The sequence below is a fragment of the Cebus imitator genome, unplaced genomic scaffold (assembly GCF_001604975.1).
Source record: "Cebus imitator isolate Cc_AM_T3 unplaced genomic scaffold, Cebus_imitator-1.0 Scaffold68, whole genome shotgun sequence".
Lineage (NCBI taxonomy): Eukaryota > Metazoa > Chordata > Mammalia > Primates > Cebidae > Cebus > Cebus imitator.
Genome location: NW_016107383.1, coordinates 7,682,522 through 7,694,578, shown reverse-complemented (window position 1 = coordinate 7,694,578; position 12,057 = coordinate 7,682,522). Strand labels below are relative to the sequence as shown.

At 42.4% G+C, this 12,057-nt stretch overlaps 1 protein-coding gene and 1 long non-coding RNA gene across 2 annotated transcripts in view; one reads left to right on the top strand and one right to left on the bottom strand.

Moving 5' to 3' along the window:
- Positions 1–624: 624 nt before the first annotated feature.
- HAS2 (hyaluronan synthase 2) overlaps positions 625–12,057 on the top strand; it is a 26,870-nt gene continuing 15,437 nt past the window's right edge. Inside the window, exon 1 of the mRNA XM_017530715.2 lies at positions 625–1,280. The gene's annotated coding sequence lies outside the window, so the exon portion shown is untranslated. The remainder of the gene's footprint in view (positions 1,281–12,057) is intronic.
- LOC108305947 lies at positions 1,244–2,817 on the bottom strand. The gene is made up of 2 exons (XR_001825953.2): positions 2,728–2,817; positions 1,244–1,594 (listed from the first exon to the last, which is right to left on the bottom strand). It is a non-coding gene; the product is annotated as an uncharacterized LOC108305947 (long non-coding RNA).

The window sequence follows — 12,057 nt, the reverse complement described above, 5'->3', positions numbered from 1 at the left end:
GGTTGAGCAAAAATACATATATAATCATTTTTCTATTTTTTCCGCCCACCCATGGCAGAAACCTCTTTAGGAGAAAGGCTTTGACACTTGACGTCAGCTCAGAAACTTTTGAGTTGGCGGGAGGAAAGGGTTAACAAGTGGTGGAGCGGCGCGGTCTTTTTAGAGTCCCAGCCGGCTGTCGAAGGCTCCAGGTACACACACACGCGCACACTTACACACACACACACGTGCACACACCCCTCCCAACTATTCCTCCTCGAGGCGGTTACTTAGCCGAAGGGCACCATTTGGCTTTAAAACAAATTACTTAAGCACAACAGGGAGTTTATCGCTCAGAGGGAACGTGTAACGCGGGGGTTCAGGGAAGTCCACAAGGCAAGGGCTCCCACCTTCGCCGCCAGAAGAGAGCCAGGAATCAGGTGGTGACCCCCTATGTGGCTTGCATTTCTCTACACACGTTAGCAATCAAGTTAATTGAATTCATTGGAGTTTAGAGCCGGCCTCTAGCTCAGAGAAGGCTTTGAATGGCCAATTTCTCTCTCCCTCTCCCTCTCCCCCTCCCCGCCTCCCGCCCGCCCGCCTGCCCGCGCTCCCAGTTCCCTCCCCTCAGGGTTCCCCAGTCCACACCTCCCTCTCCACTTCCCTCACCCCCCCACTCCCTCCGCCGCCCTATTAAAACACCCACCAGCTCACTTGTTAAGACCCCCTTAAGTTGCAGGAGGCAGAAAGGCAACAACGGCGAGGAAGAAGTCAAGACGTCTGGAAAGAATTACCCAGTCCTGGCTTCGAGCAGCCCATTGAACCAGGGACTTGAAACAGCCCCAGCCAAAGACTTTTCTCCCGATTCTGCGCTTCCTGGGTTCTGCTGAGTCTCCCGCAGGCTTTTTTTTTTTTTTTTTTTTATTTTTTTTTTAAGACGAGAAAGAGATTTTCTGTTATCGGGAGGAGAAGGACTGAGGCGAAAAAAAAAGAAGAAGAAAGAAAGAAAGAAAGTTAATTTATTTTTAAAGCATAATTTTTTTAAGAATTAGAAGACTGAAGTGCAACGAGAAAAAAAAAGAGAATATTAGTGAAATTACTTTTTAAAGTGGGGGAGAATCAAACATTTAAGACTTCCCTATCCTGTTTAAATGTTGCTTTTAAATTTCTTATTTTTTTTGGCCGGTCGTCTCAAATTCATCTAATCTCTTATTACCTCAATTTTGGAAACTGCCCGCCACCGACCCTCCGGGACCACACAGATAGGCTGAGGACGACTTTATGACCAAGAGCTGAACAAGGTACGTTACACTGGCGCGGTTTGGTGAACGATGAAGGTCCTCAAATAGGCCAGGGGGAAGGAAGAAATTATCCATATAAGTGTTTTGAAATTTTTGGAAAATTTGGAGTTTTAAAAATTTCCAAGACTGAAGATCAGGGAATATTTCAGGTCATTGTCAGGTTTAGCAACAGAGCCCTCTTTTCCCATCTCTGTGGCTCTCGCCAGAAATCCGCTGTTTTTCTGGAGACACAGGTAACCTCTCTGCCTGGGGAAGGAGGCACGTCCCCAGATGGACTTTTCCATTTTGCATCTTCCGGAGCAGCAGAGGGGCTCCTGAGTTAGGAAACAGAATTTCCAATGTGCAAGGAAAATGCATTCTGCACAGCCGCCCCCACCCCTTCCCTTCTTCCCTCCCTGCGCCCCCCCCAACACACACACACTCTGTGGGGGAGAAAAGCTGCAATAGCCCAGCGCGTTTTACTTGTGAGAAACTTGCTGGGAATGCAAAGAGTTAAGCAATCTGGGCTTCCAGCTCCGGCTAGCTGGGACCCTGGAGAAGGAGGGTCCTTCTCTACCTCCTCGCAGCTACCGGCCCCTCTCGGCCACTCCCCCCTTTCCCGGGCCTCCTCTCCTTTACACTTCCCGCACCCCATTAAAGTGTCAGGCTTGTAAGCCTGGGCTCGGCTCGGCTCCGGAAGTCTTACTCGGGCCGGGGTCCCTGATGCAGGCGGTGACACTCGCATCTGGGAATAGAAGGAGGGCGCGCATCCCTCCTCTCCGCGCAGGGCCGGTCCGCCGGCCGCCCGGGGGCAGGGCGTGCTAAGGGACCGCGTGCAGCGCTTCAGCAGCTGCAACGTCCCCAGAGCCAATTCCGACGTGGCACCGCGCACGCCGGCGCTTCTCTCCTCAGCTGCAGCTGGGGACACTGCCCGGTGGCAGATCTGGGGGCGCCGTCTCGAGCGCCCAGCCCGGGAAGGAGGCGAGGGGCCCGCGGGAGCTGGGGAGGAGGTGGGAGGGAAGCCAGAGGTTGGGTTTGGATGGATAATCAACACCTTGGGCGGAATTCGTCACGCCTGTTCCCGCCCAGCGTGAGCCAGGGCTCGGAAATGGGTCCCTGTGAACAGGAGGGCGGGTCTGAAAGAAGGGTCTGTGTGAGGGTGAGAGCCGCGAGGCGAGAAAGCCCTTTTCCTCTGGCCATGGAAACGCAGCCGCGGGAGAACGGCGCTGAAAGGATAATTGAGGCTGCAAAGAGGCGCTGGGAGCACAGGGGCGGTGCCTGGGGACGAGCGCTTGCAAGACCCGGGTCCTATTACACAGCCTTGGGTGCCAGTTTCCCCCAGCACCTCTCTCTCCAGCCCCCAAACGTCCGCGCCGAGTGCTTGGACTCAGGGACACCGCGCGCCTCTGGGGTAAACGAGCTAAACGTGTAGAAGCCCCGTCAGCCCCTCCCCTATCCACTTCCTCACCCTTGGGACCGTTGCTGCCTGTTGGATCTCGGGAGCAATTGCCCAGAAACGCTAGGCTGCTCCAACCCACGTGTCTGCGCTGGGATTGCCTTTGACGTCACACCCAGGGGGGAGGTGTGACGCAATAGATACGGAAGCCCTGATTGGCCACAAAGGGCTTCCCCCAAGTGGCGGCCTGATATATATAGTCCGTCAGCTCAATGTTAGAATAAAGCGAAGCAAGTTGGTAGTTGGGCTTTGCTGAAGGAGTGAGGCCACTGCTAAGAGGGAGACAACTCATTGTACATTCCAAGGCTTTGGCTCAGATTTCTCACTGCGGTTAAGGCATATGATAAGTACCTTTGGACTAAATCAGGTTATTATTTTTTAAAAAACATTATTTTAAGAATATAGTTTTTAACGGTCAACACATATTTACATTCACGATACTAGGTTTAAAATTAAAATGTGTATTTCTATAGATCTAAGTCCATCGAATTCGTTGTAGATACAAGTTTAAGTTTTATGCTTATACGACTATTGAATTGAAAAGAACTTTTAAATTCTAAATTTTTATTTCCTTCCAATGTGTGCAAGTTGATTCATGCATTAAATTAGTTTTCACCACATTTTTCTAGAGCTTAATAAGATCACAGTACAGCTGAGGTACTGGTTTTTGAGCACCCATCACACTCCACCAAAAGTTTCCCTGAGAGTTTGGCTATTCTTTTACATTTTCAATGACAATTTAACAGTTCAAAGTACCCATTGTGTTTATATATTATGTCTTGTATGTGTTTCCAGTTCTGAGACAGATAATTCTGATTTCTAAGTGGACATTTGTAGAATAAAATATTGTAACTAGAGTATCATCCCTCCTATTTCTTTTTTTCTTAGCTATCACCTGAGTCGGATAAATAGAAAAATATATTGTAGACATACTGACAAATGGGTATTACCTGAGTTGCTTGTACTGTAGCTGGAGTCAAAAAATTTATCAAAGAAAGTTATGCAGTTTATAAAAATTCAAGGACTTAACAAATCAGTGACTAGCATTAAATTCTAATGTCACTCTCCACAAAGCAAGGATTTAGTCAGCTACCTTCCGGAAAATAGGAATTGTGCAACAAATGAGTAAGACACTGTTACTAGAAAGTAAGTTAGTTTGGAACCAGTCATTTTTGTTAGGTCTATAGAATATAGCCCCATAGTATTGATTTTTATAAATACTTTCCCACACATGATTTCCTTACCAGGTAAGACGTTTTAATTTTTTTTTTCCTTGAATTTTTAAACACCTGTCACTGGTTCATTTATTTCCTGTTGTTGGCACTGTGGGGAGAGTCCTTTGTCTATGGATCAAGGTAGACATACCCTTTTTCCAAGTTATATTGCACAGTTACTTTAAAAGTGTAAGAACAAGCAGTTTGTTACATCGTTAGCTTCCTGGCTCTTGTATGAAATGTGATCCCCGAGTTAAAGTAATGGGAGGACAGAGCATAACCCCTGTGTCTCAAAATGTGATCTGGGTTCTTCTTTTTATCCATGCCAACCTAGGCTGTGTTCCTTTAAGAGGCTGCAGTGACAGAGTTGGTGGCAGCCGGTATGTCAACTGAGCTGGGGGACAGCTACCTGTAGAGAAAACTCATTTCCATCATCCCAACTTGGTGTTTTATCCTTTCCGCTCTAGCAGCAATCGGTGTAGAGTATTATCCTACTGCATATAGCCTTATATTATTTAAGTGTATTTTTCTTACGCCTGTAATCCCAGCACTTTGATCTGCCCAAGGAGGGAAGACCACCTGAGGTCAGGAGTGTGAGACCAGGCTGGCCAACATGGTGAAACCCTGTCTCTACTAAAAATACAAAAATTAGCCGGGTGTGTTAGTAATTATCCCAGCTACTCGGGAGGCTGAGGCAGGAGAATCGCTTGACCTCAGGAGGTAGAGGTTGTATTGTAGTGAGCTGAGATTGCGCCACTGTACTCCAGCCAGGGCAACAGAGCAAGTCTCCTTCTCAAAAAGAAAAAAAATAAAAAGTATATTTTGAATGGTAGTCTTGTGGAGTTCATATATATATTCCTTTTCCTTTCCCACAATCTAGGAGAATGTTACTGATGACAGACAATTAAATATAACAAGGTCACTGTTAAATATTTTCTTATTTAAATAAATTGATCAATGAATGTCTCTTAACTGAATACACCTACAGATAATTAAATATGTGTTCAAAACGTATTTAATGAAATTTTAAAATAATCAGACTGTAAGGCAAAATATGATCAGGCCCCATAAGAAACAGCAGCTATTGTTCGTCACATGTCTAGTATGTTTCAGGCACTCGACTAGATGGCTTACATAAGTATATCTAATCCTAATCTGCAAAGAAACTTTTGTTAATAACAGAACTTTGCCTCGGAAAAGTTAAGCAATTCACTCAAAGTGAATTAGTAAGGGGTGTGGCTGGAATTTAATCCAAGAATTCTTGAATATAATACCTTTGAACTGAATTAATGCTAATTTATGCTGCAGCTACACTAGTCAAGTTTTATGGGGGTTCAAATTAAGAAGTCGCATCTGATTGAGAGAGATTAGTAGAGATTTCCTAAGGAGACTTGGCATTTGTGCTACATTTGACTGTGTAGATAGGGTTTTGACCTATAGAGATAATTCTCGGGAGCCAATGTAGGGTCATGTAAAACTAAGATTCTATGTCAAGTCTTTTGGCAATTTTTTTCCCCTACACTGTGAACTAACTTTAGGATGGTGAAGTTCAGGAACCAGTAGAGCAGTTGGAAGAATATACATCCTAGAAATAATTGATTCATATGGATGGTGCAAAGGAAAAGAAATCTGAAACCTACAGTTCTGAACCCAGACACCTCTGGGGTGACAAGTCCTGTAAAAGGCTTGTATCCTAACCCTGCAAGGTTGGCTCAAGGGTCTTTGCTAGGATACCTGCAGTGGGACTAGAGAGGAAAAAGGCAGACTTCAAAGCCAGTGAGGAAGAGAAGGTCACAAGGGGAGAAGGGAGGTTGGGAGGGGGAGTCAGGAGGGTTCATGCTCTGTGTTCCAGGGGGTAATGTGCTGTAATGTGAAAACTTTGGGGGAAGATTTCATTTGGGTACTCCTATCTCAGATTTCTACTTAAGGACAGTAGCAGAGGGAATACACATCAGGGATGGGTATCAATGTGAATGAGGTCATGAAAGTCTTATTTTACTTTAACCTAGTGGTTGCCAAACTTTGTTATATAGTTGAATTGCTGGAGGAGATTTAAAAACCTGTGATGACCTGGGCACAGACCATATCAATGAACTCAAAATGTGGGAGCCACAGATCAGATAATTTTATGGATTCATGGGCAATTTGGATATATAGCAAAATTTGGGAACCACTACTTTTTAAACTTTGCTCACCATACCTTCCTAATCCACTCTTAACCAGCAGATAGTTACCACCTGAGTATGTCATCTTAGAAACAGATTTCTATGATCCTTGCTAGTGTCACCAGACTAGATTAATGTTTCCAATTCTAATTGTTATGCATATAATATAAGGCCTATTGCCCCTTCTGCCACACAACATGAGTTTATGCATAAAGACAGCCTATGTTTTAGAACCAGTTCTACTATTTATTGAATGTGATCTTGAACAACGCCTTCATTAGAAAAGCATTCTTTAAGTGTCTCATCATCTTTTGTGCCTTTGTGTGTTTAAATACTTGGCTAAAAGTTAAAAAGACACTGAACCTAGTCTTCAGTAGATTTTCAAATATAATGATGAAGAGAGGCAAGTGTACATTACAACTTAAGTTCAAAGATATTACTTGAATTGTCCAGGATACATGACTTATTCATATAACCCTCAAGTGGTTTGTCTGAGCCAGGTTGCTAAAATGAGGCAGAGTGTGGACTTGAATCCATTTCTTCTGATTCTCAGTCCGCCTATTCTTTTCATCATGCCATAGTTATTCTTTGTTTACCCACAAGTAATGGGTTAAATGGAAGGAGAGTCAGGCTAATTAGGTAGTTACTGGCAGGAAACTAACATCACTGAGATCTGATTGTTGATAATTTCTTTTTAAAATATGTACTTACATTTCTTTTTTAAATCTGATAATCTGTTTTATGAGTCAATATGTTTAGCTCCATTTTATAGATGGAGAAATTGAAGATGACAAGTAGTGTATAACTTACTCAAGGTCATCCAGCCACTAAAAGGAAGAGTGAGGATTCTGTCCTAACTCAGTCAGGTTCTAGCAGTCAAATTCTCTGAAATTGATAGTAGATGCAGAGCTGGGATTTGAACACTAGTATAGCTGATTTCAAAATATTTGCTAACCTGATTAATACCAACTAATTTATTCAGTTGCAAAGACAAGACATACATGAACACATGCTCACAAGTCATTAGAGCCAAAAAAACAAGCATTATATGGATTAATGGACAATAAACACTGTAAAGGTACTGAAGGAGTTCAAGTTGATAAAAGTTGATGCCCTAGCTTGACCCCTGAGCTCATAAAATAGCTCAGATTGCAACTCACAATCCCTGTAAATGCCCTTGGGCACCATCTGCCTTTTCTATCTTTGCTTTCCAAAGGTCTTCTAGACCTGGTATGGGACTCCCCACAACTACTGCCTTGAGACATCTGGATGAAAAATTATGGAGATGGCTTCTTTTAAAAACAAAAATGACTGGGGCCGGGCGTGGTGGCTCATGCCTATAATCCCAGCACTTTGGGAGGCCAAGGCGGGTCAATCACCTGAAGTCAGGAGTTTAAGACCAGCATGATCAACATAGATAAACCCCTTCTTTACTAAAAATACAAAATTAGCTGGACATGGTGGCACATGCCTGTAATCCCAGCTACTCAGGAGGCTGAGGCAGGGAACTGCTTGAACCTGGGTGGCAGAGGTTGCAGTGAGCAGAGATCACACCATTACACTCCAGCCTAGGCAACAAGAGTGAAACTTGGTCTCAAAATAATAATAATAATAATAATAATAATAATAATAACTGCTTGAGGGGTACCCGTAAGGGCTTGGTTGTCTCCAGCACATATTCACTGCCTCTGCAGAAAGACTGAGGTAGGACATGTGTCTATGAGTCTGCATTGACTGCCTGAGTCCAGATGGGCTTATTTCTTTATTGAAAAATATATTTATTGAGTACCTGCTATTTAACAAGGCCTGGTTTTCATGCAGGGACCAACCAAGTCATTGAACCACACAAGGCCCCACTGCCATAGAGGATGTATATATATATATATACATGCCACTTAGAAAATCAAGCAGGTTAAAGGGAGAGAGCCTGGCAGGGGTGAGGGGAAGGCAGGGTTGGGTCGGGTGGAGGAGTTGCTAAGACAGGTAAGCTAAGATCTCCCAGAAGAGGCATCATCAAATCTAATTGTAGGTCTTTCCCACATGCTGACTCAATAAATTTGAATTCATTTCAGCTTCTTGCAGATCCCAAATGGAAGGACCACTTTATGAAAACCAGGATAACTCCATTGAACTCAATTCTCACTGCTGCACTGGAGCAGCGAGAATAGATGTTATTCTCCTTTCATCCAACATTTTGCTCTCAGCTTAATATAAAAAGGTCAAGGGAGAGGAAAAGGCTTTGAGGTCCAATGACTCAAAGAGTAACATTGGGGCAACAGCAAGGCTGTATTTCAGCTCCACAGGTGGAAGCAGTGGGAACACTAGTGCCGTTTTTATGGTAACACAGGATTTTGGCTGTTGACATTAGGAGCAGAATTGCTGTTGCATAGATGGAACCAGGCTCTTCCTCTGAAACAACCACTTTTCATGTCTTTTGAGGTTATACCCACATAGAAAATATATGAGCCCAGAAATCTCAGTATCGGCTGGCCTTGAGTGAATGCCAATTCTCCATTTTCTATAACAGTAGAGAAACAGTTTTCAGGCCTGGTGCAGTGGCTCATGCCAGTAATCCCAACACTTTGGGAGGCTGAGGCAGGCGGATCACCTGAGGTCAGTCCAAGACTGGCCTGGCCAACATGGTGAAACCTCTCTCTACTAAAAATACCAAAAATTACACAGGCGTGGTGGTGCATGCCTATAGTCCCAGCTACTTGGGAGACTGAGGCAGGGGAACTGATTGAACCCAGGAAGGGCAGATTGCAGTGAGCTGAAATTATGCCACTACATCTAGCCTAGGAACCTCGGTGACAGAGCAAGACTCCATCCTGGGCAACAAAAAAAGGCTCTGTCTCTAAAAAAAAAAAAAAAAAAAAAAAATAAAAAAAAAAAAAAAAAAAAAGAGGGAAACAATTTTCAAACTTTGCTTCTAATCTCGCCTTATACAACAACATTTTATTAGCCAGAAACAAAAGAATGAGAATTCAAATATATTTTTCATGAGGATTCAAATATATTCAGCAAATTTATTGAGAATAATCATCTGGCATTATGCCACTGTATGGATCCAACTTTTAGTTTTTTGACTATGACAATTAAATGCCCAGAATCTTGGTTTCCTTATTATATGCATAATTATTTATAACATGAGATTAATAACGTGCTTACCACCCAAAGTCATGAAGAGTAAATAAGATTATGCTTAAAAAAAAAATTTGCCCCACTGCCTGAAACCTAATAAATAATGAATAAATGTTAGCTGCCATTATAATGATGATGATGATGATGAATAAAGTTGCACTCATGCATCAACAAATGTTTACTGAAGACCATCTATAACCCAGGCAGTGTTTTATGTCCTCGGGATGCATTAGTGAAAACAGATTATATATCTCCACTGACTTAGTGGAGATATATATTATGATATACATTATAGTATAGCAAGCCATTCTTTAACACTTGGTTTGGCCTAATTCCCTGGAGAATACAAGTTAGTAATTAATAGGCAAAAATCTCATAGTGGGGAAAAATGTCTGAGTTTTTTATTTTAAATATTTAGAGAGTATAGATTTCTAACTCATCTTTCTATCTAGTACTTATAATTTAGGATTGAACTAATTCTATTTTCCAGTTTAACTATAAAGTCATATGTCTGACAAGGAGAGTATGCTTATGAAACAGAGTATTTGAATTGGGGATTGTCTCAGACAGTCTAACACATATGGTACCCATCTCTATGCAATTGCCCAGGGGAAATTATAAAAAAACATGTCTTGTGTTTCATTCCCTGAGGTCAATGTTTTCCCTAAGCAAAGCTGGCTCTAAAATGTGCCTTTTACCCTTTGGCCTGTACCGAGATGCTGTATGTGCCATACTAGACAACACGGAGATATCTAGTAGAAATATAAAGGTTCACTCTAGCCACGTTGCTGCAGTTTGCTAGTAACTTTTCCCAGGCTTCAAAAGGACATTCTGTAGAGTCTTATGATGTAAGAGGGCGTTCCCACTTCAGCTGTGGCCAGCAGATGCTATGTCAACACTCTCTATGTCCACGTGTGCTGATAAAAGCAGGGAAAATGTGAATAATGAAAAAGAATGGCAGGCAGTTCTTTTGCTGGCTATGGTGATTTTAAACACAAACTAAACACACACTTAAGCTTCATCCTGGCAAAGTGTTTTAGTCCCTTTGAGATTTTTCACTCTTGTGAGAATGACTCACGTCTTGGAAATGACAAGTTTCAAGTCTGGTGCTCCCAGTACCTTTAGGCATTGGTTAATGTACCATGTGGGAGTTTTCAGCATCCCCTCAGCTGTGTTAATTAATAAGAGATGCTGTACTTGCCTACCTTTCACTGAAAACTCAGCATTTCACCATTCCCCAACAGTCTAAACTTTCCACTTGTGTTATGGTTACACTTATGAGACTCCTACATTGCACGCTGCGGCATCCCATATAGCTGCTAGAAGTGGAACACCAATATGCTTTTTGTTATGTTTGCTTTTTAGCTCCCTAGTTAACTGATCCTTTAAGCTGCAATGCATTCTGGTTTTTAAAAACACTTTCATAAACACTGTTCCATTTTGCTCCTCACTATGGCCCTGTGAGGTCTTTGACAAGTTCTATTATTTCCATTTAACAATGATAAAAAAAAAATGACATCTGCAAACTAGAATCCTGATCACCAGGGTGCTTTGCATTATTTAAGTTATACTAGTTGAGTACATTAAGCCCCAAATGCATAAAAGACAAACAAACAAAAATCCAGAAATTATTTTGTGCTAACAGAAGAGTCCATGGCAGGTATTTCTGTTTGGTGGGTAGCTTCCTTTCATATGGCAATCCAAGGACCAAGTTCCATCTATCTTGGGGCTCTTCAGTTCCCTAAAACATTGTTGATAAGTGTATCAAGCCTGTGGAGGGACCAGAGAAATGAGAGGAGGTATATTCTCTTTCTAAAAAGACCCTAGTGGAAGTGGCACATCTCAGATTTCCAAAGCCTGGAATGTCTTGGCCACACCAAGTCTATGCTCAGGAAGGAAACGGAACTCAATTGGTAAGAAGCCATACTAAGGTTTCCCAAAAGTACAGTGCAGATGCCCTTAGGATCATCTCAATGTACTATTGTAGAGAATCGCAGGTGACTGTGTGAATGGTGCCTCTTGGAGCTGAGCAACATGGTGGCCATGCAGCTAATAGCTTAGTGGATACTGTGTGAATACTCAATGTTAAGTTTGCATGTGGATTAGGAAATTATAAATAGCACATCAAGCAAAAGGTTTTGCAAAGGTAATTGCTTAGTCTAAGTTTCTATTTAAAATAAATTTATTTCGCTTTTAAAAATCAGTTGAATTAAGCCGGGCGCGGTGGCTCACGCCTGTAATCCCAACACTTTGGGAGGCCAAGGCAGGCAGATCACCTAAGGTCAGGAGTTTGAGACCAGCCTGGCCAACATGATGAAACCCCATGTCTACTAAAAATGCAAAAGTTAGCTGGGCATGGTGGTGGGCGTCTGTAATCCCAGGTACTCTGGAGGCTGAGGCAGGAGAATTGTTTGAACCCAGGAGGTGAAGGTTGCAGTAAGCCGAGATTGCACTAATGCACTCCAGCCTGGCCTGCAGAGCGAGACTCCATCTTGAAAAAAAAAAAAAAATCAGTTGAATTAAAGAAAAAGGTTAAGCACTAAATATCTATAAATATGACAAAAGCCCAAAAATGAATGCGAATGACTAAAGAGGAAGATAAAACTCCAGGAGGAAAAAAAAATAAAATTAATGGTTTGCAAAGCACCCATTAATGCTAAGCATTGGAAATGCTTTGGGGAATACAGAAAAATGGGTCTTTTGTCCTTGAGTTGTTTAAAACTTTTTTCAGGAGATAGACAAAATTTAGGGATGATAGCAAAATGGACTGTTACTGAGTGGAAATGTGTTTCAGGCCTAATGTGCTTTAGCATTTTTTTTTT